A 19,963-nucleotide genomic window follows, 5' to 3' on the forward strand; every position below is an offset into this window, starting at 1 on the left:
CACAATTCAGTGAGTAAGGCTTGAAAGGTTGATGTTAAAAATGCCCTAGGTGAAACAAAAAGAATGGGAAAAAATGGGAAAAAAAAGAATGGTAAAAGTAATCCCAACGCCAAGGTTATTCCATGCCATGTAAGTTCAGTAAGTAGAGTTGAGAGAGCAGAAAAATTTGGCCAGATTCCGAGCTCTTATCCTTGTGCAGAGGCTTATCAGAATCCTTCTGTTTCTATCAGGCTGTTTCTATCCCATGCGTGCATTTCATTCATTGTGTGTTAAAAACTGGAAACTGGAAACACTGCATAAGGGTCAGCAGTAACCTGAGCTCAAAACTCAAAGCTCATCTCTAATCTGACAAGAAAAACAGTGCTATCGTTTTGGGATAAGTGTCTTTTTGCTGGATTCTAGCACAGAACTGAGATGGTCATGGTCAATTGTTGATAATGATGTGCTCAAGGAGACACTCCTTGAGCTAAGTGGAAGCAGCTAGAAAACCTGTTTCAGTAAAGCTCCTCTGGCTCCGTCAGTAAAAAGTAGGAACGTATTTGCACAAGCATATTTTCTGCAATTTCCTCTCTGCTTTTCAGCTAGCTCAAGCCTTGTGGGGTGGCCAGGCTGTCATGGGTTTGGGGATTATGTTGGTCTTTCTGCTTCCAGCCTCCTGCTGTTCTCAGCAAAGTGTTTACCCTGGGGTGAGGTCCCACTCTGAAGGCAGTGGGACGTAGCTGAGCTCTTTGTGAAGTCATTGCTTTTTTAAGGAGGGTAAAGCTAAGTCACGATAAGGTTCCAGCTTTTGATGTTCACAATTATATGTGTGACAAACAAGGACTCTGTAAACAGAAGTATGTACAACCATATGTGGACTGAAGCTTTGATCAACTTTGCAAGAAATATGCTTAAAGAAGCTCTCCAGATGTAAATTGTCCATTGAAACAGTTAGTTTAATGTGTCTTACATTTACCAGTGAGTTTACAGCAATGCGCCCCCTTTTCATGTGTTTGCATTTCCCAAAACAAAAGCAATCTTTGGAAATAAGTCATTTAACTATCATAATAAAGCAATGTTATCTTCTTTTCACAGATGGGAGAACTGAAGGAGCAGAGTTGTGAAGTTATCTGCTCAAAGGAGGCCAGTGACAAATCCAGGAATAGAAGCCAAGTCTCCTAAGTTGCAGCTTAATGCCATCTAATACTGTAATCAACAAGAAAGTTTGCCTTCTGATGTTACAATGAGGTATGCCATAGCAAAATCTATATATTAATAATTTAACCAAGGGAACACACTTGAATGTGTATGTTTGCCTATGCTCTTGTAAATAATTCAAAAGAATTCTTTGAATTCCAATTCTGAATTGAATTTCTAATACTGTTTTCTTTATAGCTGGGCATTTTTTTCACAAATATTTCTTTGCAAGTCATGTTTAAAACATACAGTTCTCAAAACCTGACTTATTAAAATTACCAATGTTAATGTCCAAAAATATCCCAGAGTAGCTTCAATAATTCATATTTCTAGATATTCTAGAGTCCAACTGTAGGGTTTTCTTCAGGATCCTGAGCACCTAAGCTTCAGCTTGCCCTTATAGAAGACAGTGGATAGTTGTCATCTCAGAAAAAATAAATAAAGTTGTGTATTCCCAATGAGGATGTTCTTAGCATTGAAAATCACTCTTGGAAATATTGCTATAAATGTGCTGGAAGCATCAAAAGCTCAAGTCTGGCTTCAGTTTAGCTGGAGGGGAGACTACTCCAATAGACCCAGGCAACAGAGGTACTATGAATATGGAAGCCCATTACAGAGCCTCACTGCCTGGCGTATTGAGGAGCATTTGTCACAGTTTTGGCAAAGGTACAGCTTGCTTTCTGTCTCTCCAAGCTATGTCCTCCTATATCGGTTCAGGGACTTGTGGACAATACTGCTCTTTGAGATGCTAATCTTTTGGGGTGTTAAACACAATAGCTGCATTAGTAGCTGTTTTTTCTTGCACTGGAGGGTTTGAAGCAGTGCAGCAGCTTTTTGTGTAGGATAGGGAGGTTTTCCTTCTGGCTTTCACCTCAATCTGATATAATAATGCTGTGGGCTTCCCAAAATAGTGCTAGTGTCCAACACTGAAACATCATTGAAGCATCGTCTTAGTAGTAGGTAGCTTGTTGATTTATTAAGAGCAAATATTAAATCAGATTGGAAAACTATATTACTTCTACAACATACTCCTTATAGCATCTTTACAGTTTCCAAATCTTTATTTTCAATAGTTTGCCTGGACACTGGTAGTGAGCATGCTCAGAGAATATGTCAGCTTAGCTGCAATCAAACCTATAAAGCATCTGCAGTTCATCCCTGTTTCTCCCACCAGCAGGTGTCATTCTGGAAAAAGGAAAATATTGTAAATTCCTGCACTGGAGAATTTGGCTGTGACAAAGAAAAAAATTGTGTTTGCTTGAAATATAGCTTTTGAAGGATACTTTACTCCAAATAAAAACCAAAAGAAAGTTGAATGGACTGCATTTTTAAATTATCTTTGTGCACCCTATAATCCTGACATACAACCAACAAAGGGCAGGCAATTGGTAAGGCAAACTGATGTCTAGATAAAGCTGTCTTCTGCTTTTTACTGTTCTCTGTGACATCTTCATCACTGCTCACTTACCCCCCATGACTAAAAAAATCAGTAGTGTTCATCCATCTTTAGGGTAGGCTTTTGTCTTTAGTTCCCCCAAAGGAAACACAGAATAAAGGTGTGGAATTCAAATCTCGTTTACTTCAAGGGAAGCTTGAAGCAATCTCATTGAAGCCACCAAAATCAGGAGAATTGCTTGGGATTTAGTGTGAAGTAGCCAAAAGTAGTATTTCACTTTCTACTCCATAAATAAGCCTCAAGCAGAAAATAATCACATCATAATTTTAATGTATATTTTAATATTTATATTTTCCTTTAAGTGTTCATCTGGGTATTAGCTGCGGCCTCCTTTAATATGAAGAGTTTCTTTTTGATTTCTCAGAATCACGGTGAGAAAGCTATAGCTGAATTATAAAGAACCAGAACCCTGCTGGTTCATTGCTGAGGGCTCCTGGTCTACCAAGTCCAGTCTTCGGGCTGTTAAAAACAAACTTACCATGAAATTCCATGCAGAAGGTGTCTTGCCCACCCTATGTTCTACTGGAAATTTCTTCCAACCCATCACAGCCTTGATGATTATAAGTCTTATTTCTGTATTTCAGCCTAAATTTATCCACTCATGTCAATTTTGTCCCTTTACATTCAATAGCTTCTCTAAAGTGCTACTAGGAAGGCCTGTTTGCTATATGATGCTCCACCAAAACTCCTCCTGGAATGAAAAGAGTGTTTGCTTGAGGAAAGACAGGAGAACAATTTTCAAGGCTTGGCTGTGAGGGAACACATTAAAGTGGGAATTAATTTTACATTTTTAGAATTTGTAAGGACAACAAAGTGATGTAAAATAAGTGTATCATAGACAGCCATGTCTTTTTCAAGAAGTTATTTAACTATGAATGTCATAGTGCCTTTCTGGTGATCAGTATCAGACACTCGGTTGCTGAATGAGAAAAATTGGCATATAAACTTAGAATTAAAAACTTCACTCTAAAATAGTTAAAAGCTGTAGTCTTGGATTTGCATGAATGCTGTGTTAGTGTTTTCTGACCTTTTGAGTATTTGACTTTGAAAATGCGGTAGTTTTCTAAAATTTGAAGTAAAAAATGTAAGATTATTGTGATTGGGACTAGTTCATTATGCACTTTATTTTTATGGGACCTAGATAACAAGCGGTGATGATCTCCAACAGGTTTTTGTACAATAAGGTATAAGATTTAACCAAAATTTTATATAACAAAGTAAGAGTTTTAGACAAAATTATTTCTTTGGAGTTTCTGACAATTTTTTTTCATCATGTTTTTAGTTAAATGAAATAATATAAAATATTGTTTTTAAAAATGTAATTTTAGTATTTTATTTTATTAATTTTAGAAGAAATGCATGTGGCTAAAGATAGACCTCCTGTGTCATTTTAGGGCCCCTGGGAGAACCCCTCTGGCCTCTCACTGCCAGTTCAGAAGTGGGGGTCTCCTGCAGGTCCCGCGTTGTATCTGCCAGCCCTGTGCAGATATCCCTGTACTGCTGTCTGGGACTTCTCGTCAGGAATGTAGCAGTCTGGTGTTCAAAAATGTTGGGAGTCTGGCAAAAGTGGGCTTAATTCATCAGTTTTGGGCATGATGCAGCAAACTAATTTCACTGAAGAAAGCAGTAATTTCAGGTTCCAGGGCACTCAGCTAGAGGGAAATAGAGAAATACTTGCATTATTTACATAGGCATTTAGAAACCTGTGTTAATCAGATCCATTTTTGATGATTTATTGAGTCAGGGGGAAGTTAAAAACCTTGAATATATTAGTCAGTGTAATTATATATGAATTGTAGAATGTGGGGTTGAGCGTTACTGAGTTTTTCTGTTATAACAAGAACAATTCATTGCATATAATGTATAAAAATTATATGTTATATATGTAAATATATATATAACCTGTTAAATTAAAATTAAAGCTATTGGAAGGTAGCAAATTCTTGATAAAATTCACCACAGGCATTAATTAGAATTGTGTAGACAGAGAACACTTTCTCATGAACTTTTTTTAATCAGTCACTAGCATTATGATTGATAGGAATTTGGACTACTTTTGCAGAAGTTTAAAAAATGAAATTGTTACAGAAAAAGGCATGATGTAGGGTGACTTACAATGCAATCATAAAATCTGATTTAGTAGTGTACAATATTAATTTTATAATTCGTGAATGACGCAGGAAAACTGTTTTCATAGTCTTTTTTTTTTATTTTGTAAAGTCTTTATCAATCTTTTTCAGGATGAACCCCCAAGGCACGGCTGCAATAGTTGTTTGAAACAAGAAACAGCCTCTTGGTGTCATTCATTTCACTGATCCCTGGGAATCTGAGCCTGAATGAAGGTGAAGGAAGACTCCTACAGAGAACTGGGAACGGTTTGTCCCATAAGAAGGGCATAATAGAATTTTAACATTTTTAGCAAATACCAGGGCAAGTGATAAAAGTTTATGGATTGGGAATTAATTAGATGATTGTTAAATGGTAAAGAATGTGCATTATGGGAAGCCTTGGAGAGCTACAGCCTAAGCGTCCTGAAATTTGTGACCAAGCCCACAAAGTACCTCTATTTGCTTTTTAATATTTGCAGTTGTGTTAAATTTTACTGAGGAACAGCTTAGTTTGGGGAAGCCATTGCACTATATCCTAACTGTGGTTCTTGTTGCTTAAACAAGAAGTTCCTGAGTATTTGTCCCAAATACCAGTATTTTTACTCCACTGGCAGCTAATTGTGATCACCCTATGGCAATGTATGCAAAGAATGTATACAGTGGCAGTGCCTCTTCCAGAGAGTACCAGTAGGAAAACTGTATGTGGTCAACCCACATGTAGTTCTTGTTGGTGGAGGCCTTACCTACACAGCACTTAAATGATGCTTTTTGTTTCTGGATAAGATGAAGTAAGAGACAGAAACCATTCAAAAGCCATTGCTTATGTTCCCTGAAACAGGCTAAAAAGAACAGCTCTTCTGAGACACAGCTTTACACTGAACATACGCAGAGCTCTGTGATTATTAATTCTGAAAATGTGTTTACAATGGTTAGGTAAAATATTTAGTTACTATTTAAATATTTTGATGTATTATAGCCCATAGATGGATTTTAGATGTCTACTGCACTTAACATTTCCAATTTAAATAACTGGTTTCATTAAGATTTTTAGTGATACAAATTAATAACAAAAGGCAGTTAATACAGAGTACAGTTATGAGACCAAAATACATGTGGTTTAAATTTAAAGAATTAAATGTTAGCATTTCCCTATAGAGAAAGGTTATTTGGGCAGTGGTGTACTGACATTATCACCACCCACGGAGAAGGGGACCTGTTGATCCTATTGGTTAAACAGAAATTCAAAAAAGGAAAATGAGGGTTTGCTTAGTGTAAGTGAATCACACAGGAAAAATGCTGATACCCAGAGTCGTCGTAGTGACCTTCTTTGATGGTTAGAAAGAGAAATAAGCACGCAATATTTTTGTCAAGTTAGAGGGTTTAGGTTGCTTGCTAGGTAAAATCAGTCTTGGTTATTAATATAGTGGAAAGTTAAGTGATGACCATGGAAATATGATAATAAGTGCTGTTGTAAATTAGGCAGAAATTACTTTCCGTGGCCAGTAAGAATGATAATCCAATGTGTTAACCACTGGGCTTGAAGGGCTGCTAAGAAAATAAATGTGGAAAGTGGATAAAATAAAGGACAAAAATATGTTTAGGTAGGTGTTTCTTCAAAGATTTCTTCAGGAAGGTGTTTCTGCTTCTACCTTACTGCTTCTGACAAGTCATGTCTGTTAAGATGAAGGTAAGCAAACAGCATTCATTTAGCAGTGAGTAGTGCTATCTGCATCTCCGGATTTCTCTTTAAGCAAACCCTTATAATAATGTCATTGGACCTAGCTAGAAACAAATCTATTAAAACCCACAATTACTAATTTGCCACTATTTAATGTTAGTTTAATCTGACAACTCGGGGTCGGCTTCACCTATTATTCCTGGAAGAAACTAGATAAAATTGGGTCGTTTTGCGAAATGTCATGCAGACACGGGACTGCAAAGAGAAGCCAGGTCTCAACATCACTGCAGGTAGGGAAAGCTCATCTCTGACTGACAGCTTGAAAATGGGCTGAGCTAAACCCCAGGCTACCAGTGCTCTGCACTTCGGCTCTTGAAACTTTCTGGCTGAGATACAGTTTCAACCTGAAAAGTCAAAATGCAGTGGTTTACAATCAGTTTTGCTTTGTTTGAAGCTAAAACTCAAAGCAAAACTCTCAGGGCATAGAACTGTACGAAGCAAAACATAAGAAAGTTAACACGAAAACTCTGCAAACTGAGCAAGCTAGTTTCACTCAGCTCTTGAATTAATTCCCTTTTTGCAAGTTCACTTTTCAGTCGCGCGTGTGAGCTGTCAGAAAGGCGGTGGTTTCACTACCCCGCGGCCCGGACGGACGCCGCGGCTCTGAAGCATCACCCTCCGGCAGAGCAAGGTCTGGCGCTCTCGCTCTCTGTCTGGGCTGATACTTTAGATACCTGCCAAGAGACGAAATTTCCTCAGTCCCAGGCTAGTTACGTTTAGCTTTGTTCATCTGTAAAACAAAGGATTTTGGGGTAAGACCCAAATCCCATTCTATATGTTTTTTTTTTTCTTTTATAGTTGTATCCAGCTCTGAACTTGTTTCCTAAATCTCTAATAATGCTCTAAATGGCACCCAGTCCCAAAATGGCAGGAGTCACTTACTTCACCTCTGAGGGGTCATCCAAGGATTTGTGTGTTTTAGAGTTCAAAGCCTGGTATTTCAGAGCACCTGCTGCTCTTCCTAGGTAGTGTGGGAGCTGCAGGAGCTCATGCCCTTGTGAAGATCAGACCCTTCCTCCTGAGATACTCTTCTTTGCAGTGAAGCGATGAACCATCCTTTGTGCTGCTTTCACTTTTTTTGGTTTTTTTTTGGTAAAATTTTAGTGCAACTGGCTTGAAACAAGCCTATGAACTGCATTGAGACAGAGACACTTCTAGCACAGTGTTCCTGAGAGTGTATATGTTCAGACTGGTCAGGACTCCTTTGTTTGCTGGGCAGCTCATCCATCTCCTTTACCAGAAAATATTGAGAGCCTGAACTCCTGAGCTTCCAGAATTGTCACTGATGAAGAAGCAAGGCTTCAGCAGCAGTCAGCTTCTCGATGTAGATCTCAGACTTTCTTCACTAAGAAGAAGTAGAGTGAAGTTCAGAAAATTAAAAAAAAAAAAAGAAATCAGATAATCAGTGATCTTGCATGCGTATATTCTGCTTATTCATATGTCAAATTTTCGTGGTGAACCAATACCCAGGAAAGGGCAGGGCGCAAGGGGAATGGCTGAGTTTGAAGGTTTAAGGGTATGTTGAAACGCAGCTCACAGACTGAGTTACACGAGGATTATTGAGTGGAATTTACAATAAAACGGCTCACCTCTGCACAAGAGTGGATTTTATATGGTGTGAGCGTAGGTTACAGAAGAAAAAACACATTGGGCTGTTGGTGGAAGGCAAATATTATGTGACTCTGAATCTCACTTGGTATTTTAAACCATGAGAGTTTCAGATTTGAGTCATAGTAATCCGTAACTAGGCTATATATGCACATGTATAGCACGCAAGCTGTAAGCAAGGCTTCTGCCTTGGGGTTATTTTCCCCTCAAATTGCAGATTTGGTTTTGTGTTATTGTAAATCATTATAGCCTCAATAGAAAGTCACAAGTCAGATTAGATGTTTCCAAAATTTGAAAAGAAACCTGAACTTGAAACCCTTGCAGTCTTCTGTTTTATTCTGTGTTTGGCCACGTTGATTTTCAGAACCTTTGTTCCATCAAACCGTGTTCCCCCTTTCTTACACCTCTGCTTCTCCATGGTGCTTCCTGCATGGAGCTGGCATCAGAATTTGTCCAGCCTCTAGTTTACCCCATCAGAGCACTTGGCAGTATCTCATCTTTCATTAGAAGCAGAAACTTTCTTAGCACTGCTCAAACAGCACCTTTAACCCATGATCTTTATTGGAAAACTCCTCTAGTCAGAGCAAGAGCTGGAGAAGATGGCACACGAGTGCCTGCTAGGAGCCCCAGAGGCACGTGTGGGAAGAAGTTTTTTTTCTTCTTTTGCCTTTTAATTCAGCACTTTGGCTTAAAAAAATGCATCTAGCCAAGCTGTGCAAAGAGTGACTTGCTGAACAGAAGACTGTAAGGTAGTATTAGAGGCTCTCCTTAAAAGAAAATGTGCTTCAGCCTAGAGAACAATCCCACCACAAAATAAAATTAACTTTAAAAGTAATGAGATTTTCCACTGTTAACTTAATAGCAGCAAACCACATGTTCTAAACAATGTTTTAATTTTTTTTTTTTTTTTGGTGTGTATAAGGACTCATTTCTAGTAACCAACCCCAGACTATTAGCCCTGCCATTTTTCCACTGCTGGAGGAAAACGTGGACTCTTGCTGAGTTGTACAGTGAATATCTCAGAGCTATTTGAATCTGCCACCAATAAAAAGGCCTCTCAAATGCTAGCATAGAGGAACCAGTTCAAGGTAGAGGAAATGGAAAAAAATGGCAAAAAGGAGAAACATCTCTTTGGATCTTTAGCTCTGTTATTTTTCAGATTATATTTCTTCTGGGCTCCCAAAATCTTCAGTAACAAACAAGTTTTCTTTTAAAAAGTATTAAGTTATCAAAACATTTGCCAGGTCCTAATATTAAATCCTAGCAGTCAGCAATGTTTAAGTTCAGCCATATCATTTTGCTGAGTAAGTAATGCTAAAACTTAAAGTTTTCCCCTCGAAATGATCTTTCCAAATGAGATTGATATTGTGAGAAGAAAAGAAAAAAGAGAAGGACGCCTTCATCCTTAGGAATTATGGAATTAATTTTCTTTATACACTCTGTTTGCACAAGACATTTTTGTTAACTCTTAATAAAAATACCATTCAGCTGCTACTTTCATTGTTTTTATCCTGGGACCAATACAACATTGTCATTATTGGATATAAAGTGCTGTAAAAACAAATCTAATTTGTTAAGTTTATTTTGATAAGAAATAAATATAAAGGTAGTGCATAGTTTGTACAGTGCTGCTATCATAGGACTCCTGGGTATAATTTATATAAAGAAAATAAAAAAGCATACATAACTTTCTAGTTGATTTCCTTTAACAGGGCTAATTGAAAACAGTTTCTGTTATTTAAAAGTAATTTATTTTAAATATACTTTTTAAAACAAAGTTCTTATTGATATCCATTTTAAGTATAATATTATCTCAGTGTGGGATACAAGTAAAAGGTCAAATCTTGTAGGAGTATTTTCTGTATGACTCAGTTCTGATCATAGATAAACTTATCAGGGAAACCAAATTAGTTAACCTTTTCAGTACCAAAAGCTTGTTTTAACAGGCCACGACGGTTTCTTTCACAAATGCTGAACTTCAAAGCTCATACTTTTGTTCTGAAACATGAAAAAGAGAGTGCTAATTTCCCTTTTCTCTATCTGATGAAAGGCAAAGGCTAGTGATTTTAACATGAGGTTAGACTTGTTGAGATTCAGTATATAGGTACAGAAAGCAATACATTATTAATTTTCAGCCCGGAGTTGTTGTGCACAGTGGTACAGCAACAAAAATACACATTTTTTTTCTCCACTTTGATTATGCCTTTAACTTATGGACATTGTTAAGGAACGTATTTTTTCTTGTCTGGTAGCACCATCCTTATGTATGGCCCTGATTACTGGAGCACTGAAAGAGGCTGTACGAACACAATGGCTGTATGTGGCATATCTCTAGGAACCAGCCTCTTTCCATGTTGCTTGATAGTTGGTTCAATTCCTGTCTGGTTAACTGGTGTGTGACATTTCTCAGAAGTCCCTTCAGCTCTGCTTCCTTTTTTGTTCCCATCACAGCAGCGCCAACGATTCAATGCCTTGGGTTGCTTCAGTACATGTAGTCGAGCTCGACACCAGAAACTGCCCTTCTGTCTTAAAGCCAAATCCAAAGTGACTGAAAGGCTTTAATGGACTTCAGATTTGGGACCACACTCATGCCTGAGAAAAACTCTCCCAGGCGTTCATGAGCTGAAGGCCTCTTCATGGCACTTGGGCAATCTTGCCTCTATTTAATGCACGATTTAATGTGGCAGCTGGGGAACGGGTTGACTCACGATGGGTTTTGCCTGCAAACTCACTCCTGACGCCTTTCCTCATTCTGCATAGTGTTCACTCCCACTGACTTGCGTGAAGAAGTTGAACTCCAAGGGATTAAAAGTGGTGAAGTCTTTCTCCAAACAGCTCCTGGAGAGCTACATTTCAAACATTATCAAGAACTCTTGAGACGCAAATATTAATGATATTTCTCATATTCAGTGAAGTAAAAATATCCAAGGGTGAGGATATCTAGAAATCTGGTTTTGAAGGTCAAAGCACAGACAGCAGTAGCTGAGCTGGAGGAGGAGACTGGTTCTGCACAGCAAAAACTAAAAGCAAAAGTCTGTAAGGCGTGTCCCAAGCTGAACTCGAATGGGCTTGGGGTGGAAATTTTGTCCAGCCCTGGTCATATGCAGAGAAACATTCGTCTCATGCTGGCAGTGGCAATGAACTTTTTTTTTTTCACCATAATTTACAAAATATGAGCAACTAGGTAGTTAAAGCATTTCAATTCTTCCATGAATGGAATAATTTTACATGGTATTTTCTAAGCAGAAAAATAACTGGCGCTTGGGGAATTACTTTGTCACTCTCACAGAATGTAATTTCATCCAAACGGGCAAACTAATGCAATCATCCAGGCAGATAATGCAGCACACTCTGCATACATGGGCAGTGAAGATAGCCTTTTATTCCATGAACAAGAGATGATTGCTCCGGAAAACTTGCTGGGTCACTTTTAATTATTAAGAGAGCAAATTCATGGTTTCTTTGTGGACTAGTCACACTGTATAGTAATTTCTTTTTTGTTCTGTTTAAATTTAGATTGGTTATTCATACTTCCTGGCAGTGGTTATAAGAGGAGGATGACTGAGAATTTGGTAGGTGAGTTAATCTCGTTTTTACTGTGTCTCTAGAGCCACCCACTTTCCCTTCATATGACTTGACACCAAGAAGTCTTGCAGAGCGAGACCCAAGTGCTGACCTCCTGCATCCCTCCATCTTCTCTTCTACCCTATTTTTGCTGCTTCCCCTTTTTCTTCTGTACATTTCTCATTTTTCAGCCCCTCTCACCAGCCCGACATTTGGGTCACCTCCACACATGCCTCCTGCCTGCAGACACCTGGTGGGATTGACGTCATTTGAGGCCGAGGAGAGTGGTTAGGTGGCTCTGCTGACTCAATGGGGTGAAGCCCTGAGGTCCCCAGCAAAACCCCATCTCCAGCCCCGTACCCTGAAAAGGAGCATGCTCTTAATATCTGTAAGGAGTTGCTCAAACATCAGAACTGCTGAAGCCCAGTGGATTTGTATAACGGGTGAGCAAAAACTAGTGTTGAAGCCACTCTCCATGTGGAAGTGTTAATCGCTCCTTCTCCCTGCAGTGGGTGTCAGGGGACTTAATAACACATAGGTTCATACCACAGCCCCACTTTCAGTCCAAGTGCTCGTAGAGGTTATGTATGGGTCCCCTCTCTTCTATTTGGCCCATTATTTTCATGCAGCTTTTAGAAACCCTGCTAACTTTGAGATTCTTGTCTCATTTGACTCCTCTGGCCAAGGAGTTCAGCCAGTTTTCAAAGGAGAGAGGCACAGACGTGCACACACAGACACTGAAACTGCTTTACAAAGCAGGGCTAAGTTACTGACAACAGAAATCTTTTGGTGTTGTTGGTTATTGGTTTCACTAGCCATTGGTGAAGATTTTCAGTGGAAGCTTTACCCCAGCTGTGCTGTCTCGAGATGTTTCTTTTTCTGACTTACACCAAAAGATGATCAAAACAGGCCTGGGGTGCATTACCAGTCTCATTATGTGAGATAATGAGAATAAGGGAGATTGCAGATGACTCAACGCATCTTTTAACAGTTGTATTAAGAAATTATCCTGATGTCAGAGAAGTACACAAACCCTCTGTGATAAATCTTCCTGGTGCACCTCACAGCTTCTGAGTTCTGCTGTACACTCTCCAATGCTTCTGCTCCTAAAAAAAATATAAAATCAGCTTTTAAATAAAGCACTGCTAAAACGTAGCGTCTCGAAAGTCACCATTTAGGGATTGGCTGGGGAGGCAGTACCTCTCCCCACTGCCACCCCACGTCATGGGTGTCCTGTGTGCCCAGGGCTCCCTCTGATCACGAAGTGACAGCCCGGCCCCAGGCTTTGCTCAGCAGCTGAGCACACGCTCCCTTTTCTGCTGCAGCCCTACGGTGAGCACCACTGCCATGCTGCCACGCTCTCATCCTGCTTGGGGAAACAGCTTCCAGGCTGTAGCAGTCAAAACTGGAGAACTTTAATGCCTAGCAGGGCTGTTAAATGCTAAAATGGTCAAATAACACTCAGGTTTGTAGGGAGAGGTGTTAGTTTTGAGCTGGAGGAAGGTTATTCTATTTCTCCCCCAAATACATCTGTTGGTCTCAGAAAGATATTATCTCTTTCCACAAACCTCACCACACTTACAGCACTAGACTATCCTGGCTGCAGCAACAGTAAAAGTACCTTCAGCTTTTTATTTTCTTTTCCATTTCAAGCCCTCTAAATTATACATTGACATTCTCACTGCTGGCAGAAGAGGAGTGTATCTCACGATGTTCCTGTCTCCGTGTGGGACACGTGGCGTGATGTTGAAGAATGTGCCCATAGCAGTGCAATGTGGATTTCACCTGCAGCCAGGTATGAGGAGTGAAAGTTGCAGCTGCTGCCAAAGGATGGGTTCATAAAGAAGTTGGATACTTGGCATCAAGAATGAGGAGCTGTGAGCGTTTTGAAGGATCAGGGCTTGGAGATTTCTTTTGGCTTCAGCTTCGTGCAAAGCTGGAGCATCTCCCACTGACAAAGAAATCAGCCTTTTTGTCTGAAGTGATAAACAATTGATTGAGGGTTTCTGCTTCCCAGTGCCTTTCCGTTCCTCAGCGCGGATGTCCATCATTAGTGATTATGGACTTTAAGCCTTTCCATAATTACTGTGGTTGCAGTTCTGCAAGTAGGAAACAATAGTGAGATACGATCACTGAGCGTGGTCCTCTCATGTTTGTGGGTTGTGCGGTCTTCTCTAAATGTTGACTAAACACAGTGTCCCACCACAGCTGATTTTTCCCTACAATATATTATCTCTAATAAAGCTGAAGCCATGCAATTCACCCATTGCCCTCCCACTGCATTTTTTTGTGTTCTGAGAACAAAAAAATCAACCTCTTTTTTTTTTTGTTCTTTTTTAGATGGGGGAGGCAATATATATATGCTTTTAATGTGCTCTTAGACTTATTACCCAGCTGCAGAAAGTGCTCTAGTACACAAGAGACGTGTTTATGTGTCTGGTCATCTCTGGAATGCGTAGCCACCGAGGGAAAGGCTGGGAAACTCTTGCAGGACGGCTGTGCTGATGGTGACCTGCCAGCACCGACAGCCTCATCTCTGATGGTGGAGAGGGAACACGGGTCCCTCTGCAGTGCTAAGGATCTCCAAGCCAGCTTGGAGCTCACAAGCTGGAAGGATGCTCTGTACATCTCCTGGAGTTCGCTTGAGCCCCTTAGCGCCTTACAGCCAGCACTCAGCAGTTTGTAGGACTGGGCTTCTGCCGGCTGAAGGGAAAAAAACCCCCTCATTTGCCCAGGATTTCTGTGTGTGCAAAGGGCCTACTAGAAAACTGTCGAAACTAAAGTGATCACACATGTCCTTCAGCTTAGGAGAAGAGAGCTCTAAGTGAGAGCATGTGTGTGCTGACTCTCGGGCTGAGAAAATGTCAGTCTGATGTGCTTGGGAAGTTCATATTGATACAAACAGGGAGGCTCCCTGCTGCCCACAGATTTCCCACATAAAAGTCCTACTGGTAGCCGTGGGAACTTAGCAGCAGCCACGCTGTGGCTAAAGTCACCACTCTAAAAATGTAGTGAAATTAGTGTTCATAAAAGTGAAAAACACGCCACAAGAATGAAGATGTTCTGATTCACAGCCATGAAAATTACATGAGTTCTGGCATAAAAAAAAAAAAAAAAAAGCTAAATTTTACAGTTATTCTGGCTTCTGAAAGGGATTGCTGGTGAATTTTTAAAAAGTTCCTGTGAGCAAAAATCTTTGGCTTTTTGCAAATCAATTTGTTGCACCAAAACATAAAAAAAACCCCAAGCCGTGCCCATGGTGTGACACTGGCCCTGCTCACCAGCCCCGTGGAAAGGGCCGATCCTGTGCTGCACAGTGGCCCCTAGTGAAACTGAGTAGTTTGTTCCAGAGTCTGCGAAATAATTTCCAGCAGCTGGGTTGTTACTAATTTCAGTTCTGCCTTCCGATCTGACTGTCACCTCACTCAAACTATGCCACTCGCTTCGTGTATTTTTAAGGCAAATAAAAAAAATCCCACGGGAGGATACTGATGGCCCAACAGACTTATCCTAATGTAAATTGCACATGACCCAGAGGCAAAGGTAATACTAGCAATAATGCAGTTGTTTTAACAGTATAATTTAGCACCATTTTCAGTTTGAAGTTCCCTTTTTTGACTTCTGCTATGCTTTTCATAAGGAGAGGGGATGGCTATGCTGACTGGGACTCTTGCTGCTAGAATTTGGACTTGTATGTTGTATTTCTGTTCCAATTAGAGGGACTCATCCTCAAACAGGTACCCTTTTCCCTGACAGCTTTTTTTTTTCCTGCACCACAAGCATTTGAAACATCAGCTCCGTAGTCAAAGCATTGGTAGAGGCTCTCTCCCTGTGTTCTATCAAGCCTGTTTTCCTTGTTTTTCCAGGAGAGGTGCCATGAAATGATCATGGAGTCATAGAATCATAGAAAGCTTTGGGTTAGAAGGAAAGAAGGAACCTTAAAGGTCATCGAGTTCCAATGCCCCTGCCATGGGCAGGGACACCTCCCACTAGAGCAGGTTGCTCAAAGCCCCATCCAGCCTGGTCTTGAACACCTCCAGGGAAAGGGCATCCACAACTTCTCTGGGATGACAAAACTTCTCTGGGCAACCTGTTCCAGTGCCTCGCCACCCTCACAGTAAAGAATTTCTTCCTAATATCTATTCTAAATCTCCCCTCTTTCAGTTTAAAACCATTATCCCTCGTCCTGTCATGAGCATCCTCCTCTCCTTGGTCCCCACGGTGTTCCCTCTGCCGCTGTGCCGTCTTGCCGAGCAGCCCCTGAGCTGACCCCTTGTCCAGCTGGCTATTGTGCTGGCTGGACAGACACCACCTTCCCATCCCCACCCCCACGTCGGCAACAGCTTATGACAGCAGCAATCTTAAAAATAAAACAGGAAATGATTTCAATAGGGGATGTGGTGGCTGAGAGAGAAAAGTGGAGTAGGTCTGAAGCGCAGTTGTTCTTTCATGTGAGCACCGGGGCCCTGCAGAAACGTTCCAGGGGAATGTGTGTTTGTGCAGCCTTTCATGTGGCAGAGGGACCTGTGCTTGTTTTTGTTGTTGCTGCTACCAAGGCCTATTGTGGTGGCTGTCCTTGTGACCTGGGTCCGAATGCTGCCGGTCGCCATGCAGCAGCATTTTGCTGGGGCTGCCTGGCCCGGGGGCACTGTTGGCTCATCCTTCTTAGTCCATGGGCATTGCCCGATGTTCTGGCCTGCTTTAGGGCCACCCTGATAACCCCTTGACTTCAACATCGCAACTACTTCCTTGCATTGCCTGCAGCTGGGATAGCTGAGGTCTGGCCGGTAAATAATTCACTTGTCCTCCACATTCCAGTACGAGATACCATTTGGTCTGGTGCTTGAAGGAAACACCTATCCAATCTGCTGTTTTTTTATGAAAAGAACCTTTAGCGCCTGATTGAATTATTGAATAGGAAGGCTTCAGATGCCCTAGTCCTACATGTTGCTGTGGGCTCTTCATCCTCCCTGTTTTCTCCCTGGAGATAATCTGGAAGGCAGTGGTCTGGGTGAGCGCTGCCCCGGGAACACCGAGCAGCCGGAGCTTCTCAGGCTAAAAGATGCTTCTTGGCCTCAGAAAGCTGTTTTCTTGGAGGTAATGTCTTGGGCTTGGAAATGCACTTTTGGTCTGCTTCCACCAGCTTTGTATTTATAGTGAACATTTATTTCTCTCACCAGCTGAGTTAAGTGTTTTTTCCTGTACCATTCAAATGCTTGGAAGAGAGGTTCAAATCCTTCTCTGCCTTCAAACACAAACATACCATATCTGGGTCAGGAAGTCCCTGACCTCCAAATCACTGGAGGTTGACAGAGTATATCATGGTAGTTTTATTATAGGCTTGCCCTGCTCTTGTACTCTTCCCTAGTCATCTGCTATTGCCAGCATTAGAGACGGGATATTGGGCTAGAGGGACCTTTGGTCTGACCTCCTATGGACATTTTTATGGTCTTTTGTCTTTATCTGGGGCCTCTAGAGGCTAATAAAGATTTTGTAAATATAAGGAATTCATTGTGATCCAAGAAGATGTCGTGAGCATAGGAGGGCTCTCCCAGCCCCGCGCTCCCTGGGAGCAAAGGTCTGATAAGAGAAGTGGGTGTCTGGCAAGTGCTGATGAAACAACTTCCAAAGTCTATCAGTTATTAGATAGATGGTCCTCAGTGGGTAATGAAAATAACTGTTGCTGGACACTTCTTAGCATACACTTCTTCACAGAGTGTAGGATTTAACAATTTTATACAGTATGAAATCTATCATTTAGGTTTGCTTCTAGCATTGGCCCACAGCCTCATTGGAAACAGCAGATCTACCTATCTCCTTTGGCTTCTTAGTTGGTTTCTTCAAAGGTTAAAGAGATCTCCAAAGAGGTCCCATGGACCCCTTGCCCAGCCCTGAAGGCCTGCTAAGAAGCATGGGTACCAGTGCTGCTTGTTCACTGTTATCTAAGTGGAGCAACACCAATATCATGAAGCTGTGCACGGGTGTCGGGCTCGCTGAGACACATAGTGTTTGTGCTGCTGCTGGAGATGAGCTCTGAGATATCTTCAGTGCACCAGGAAATGCCAAGGGGGGTTTGAGACAGCAGAAAAGCATCTACCGAGACTCCTCTGTGACTTGTTTTCTCTTCTGCCCCACTCTCCTCTATGCTTGGTCAGAGGGAGCAAGAGGGACAGAAATCCCCCATGTAATTCAGTTTCCCTCTCCCCGTTTCAGTTTGCTTTTAAAAGGCATTTTTGCATAAGGTAGAGCATCCTCACAACTGAGAAGGGATCTCAGCCAGGTGATGAGGAAGGCTTGACCAACTGGCCCTGATACCTAACCCATGCCTGCCCCTCTTTGGAGTTTCTGAGCCAAAGCTGCTGAGCCAGATGGGAGGAGGAGAGGAAAGATTTGTTCCCACAGGTGATGTGAAAAAACCCCAAAAACATCAGAGAAGGATTTGCAAAAATCCTCTTCATTTTTCCATCTTCCCTTGCTCTTCCAAGCCTAGAAAAATCCCATTCAGTATGACATTAAACCTGTAAGAAGCCCTGTTCTCTTTTTAGTCAGATGTTGCTGAATAGTTTAGAGCTCTGGTTTCCAAGTCCTGCCCGAAGCTGCTTAACCTTCACTTGCTTCGTTGCAATCCCCGTGTCTTGAGCTGGAGTTTCAGCATTGACAGTTGAAAAGAAGATACTATTTTTAAAATCAGGCTCTCCGTTCGTGTTTTGCGTACTTCCTAAATAATCCCAAAGATTCAGATCTCTGCGTGCCCAACCCTGCCACCCTCTGTGCCCAAAAGAGTCACAGCCCTGCCTCTGCAGCCAGAGAACATCACCAGCATGGAAAATTCAGCAGAGCTCATGCAGTTACAGGATGAAAGGAAAATGAAGGTTTCATGTGTGCAGTTGGTGCTCTCCTGCACATTGTGCAGCTTTAAAAAATCCAGTATTTTAATCAGAATGAGCAAAGTGTATGGTCCTGTTTAAAAGCTTTCTAAGTGACAGGTTACAGCTGAAGAAGAGTCAACACTTTGTGTGATGTTATTCAAGTGTCAGTGCAATGTACAGCCTGAAAAAAATCCACATCATTGAAAAATACTCCCTTCTCACAGGAGCGATTGAGATGGCCAGTGGAGATTCTGCTAGGACACTGGAAGACGCCCCACCAGCAAAGCCATGACGGCTCGCGGGGAGCGTCAGCCTCTTCTAGAAAGTTAAAAGTATCTAAACATAAGTAAGCGCTTTTAAAACCGTTATGACTGTCTGTGCACACATCTGGCTTGCCAAATCTGTGGGAGACCCTTGTTACTCATTCGGGGAGGGAGGCAAAGGTGACTGAAGTCAATAGAAAGACGCAGAGTGATTTCGGGCGGTTTTAGGTGAGGTCACACACTTCGCTCCCTCCGACAGCCGGTGTTCGCCGCCATCCAGGCCTCCGGTGGCCTCTACAGCTGCTACAGCAATTTCTGAATTGCAGTGAGAAGATGTAGATCTGAAGGTTTGTGTCCTGAGATGACCAGCCCCCTCACACCGTGCGCCAGGTGCTTCTACAAACATGGCCAAGAGCATCCCTCCACCGATGGTGGTAGACCAGGTAGACCTGGGAATGAAAGCTTTTGAACTTCTTTTTTTGTAACAAAAACTAAAGACTGTTTTTCTTACCCAAATGGCATAAGGGAAGGAGGTTTATGGAGGGATTAATAATGTTTTTTTAGAAATGCCGAAGTCACAAACGTGCTCGTGACTAGCACGACTAGGGTCAATACACAGGGTTTGCTGAAAGGCAGCGAACGTGCGGGCACACCAGGATGCGACTAAACTTCAAGGGCTGGGGAATAAAAAGGGCAAAACTCCAAAGCTTCAGCTTGCTGCCTGGCATTTTTTTCACACAATTACGTCCACAAAACAGTTGGTGGCTGCAGTCTTTTTTTTTTTTTTTTTTTTTTGGTGGGGAGACCATTAATTGTGGTGTTCACATTGGATGCGTTTGTAACATCGTTTTCGTGGCTGCCCATAACCTTCACAGCTTTTTTTTTTTTTTTTTTTTTTTTGGGTGGTAGCCCACCGAGTGACCCAGAGGCGAAGGCTGCACCCGGGCTCTCCCGGTGGGGGATGCTGGCGGGGATGTCCCGCGTCCCACAAAACCCCAACCGAGGAGGCAAACCGCTTCCACGGGGCGGCTCCGGGTGAGTGAAACAGGGTGCTGGCTTTGGCACGGCGGCGGGGGACAGCTGTTGAGCCCGCAGACGGCCCCCCCTCCAACCCACCCACCCACCCACAATGTCTGCAATGCACACAGCTGCTGCCCGGCTGCCTTACAGAGGTGCCGCCG

At 41.8% G+C, this 19,963-nt stretch overlaps 1 long non-coding RNA gene across 2 annotated transcripts; it reads left to right on the top strand.

Moving 5' to 3' along the window:
- The first annotated feature begins 1,086 nt into the window (after positions 1 to 1,086).
- Positions 1,087 to 13,864, top strand: LOC106902494. Of its 2 annotated transcripts, XR_001414535.1 has the most exons (5): positions 1,087 to 1,227; positions 4,873 to 4,974; positions 11,603 to 11,662; positions 11,842 to 12,093; positions 13,304 to 13,864. It is a non-coding gene; the product is annotated as an uncharacterized LOC106902494 (long non-coding RNA). The 2 variants fall into 2 exon arrangements; XR_001414536.1 differs by lacking the exon at positions 11,842 to 12,093.
- Positions 13,865 to 19,963: the final 6,099 nt, after the last annotated feature.

Source organism: Calidris pugnax, unplaced genomic scaffold, assembly GCF_001431845.1.
Source record: "Calidris pugnax isolate Ruff unplaced genomic scaffold, ASM143184v1 scaffold20, whole genome shotgun sequence".
Lineage (NCBI taxonomy): Eukaryota > Metazoa > Chordata > Aves > Charadriiformes > Scolopacidae > Calidris > Calidris pugnax.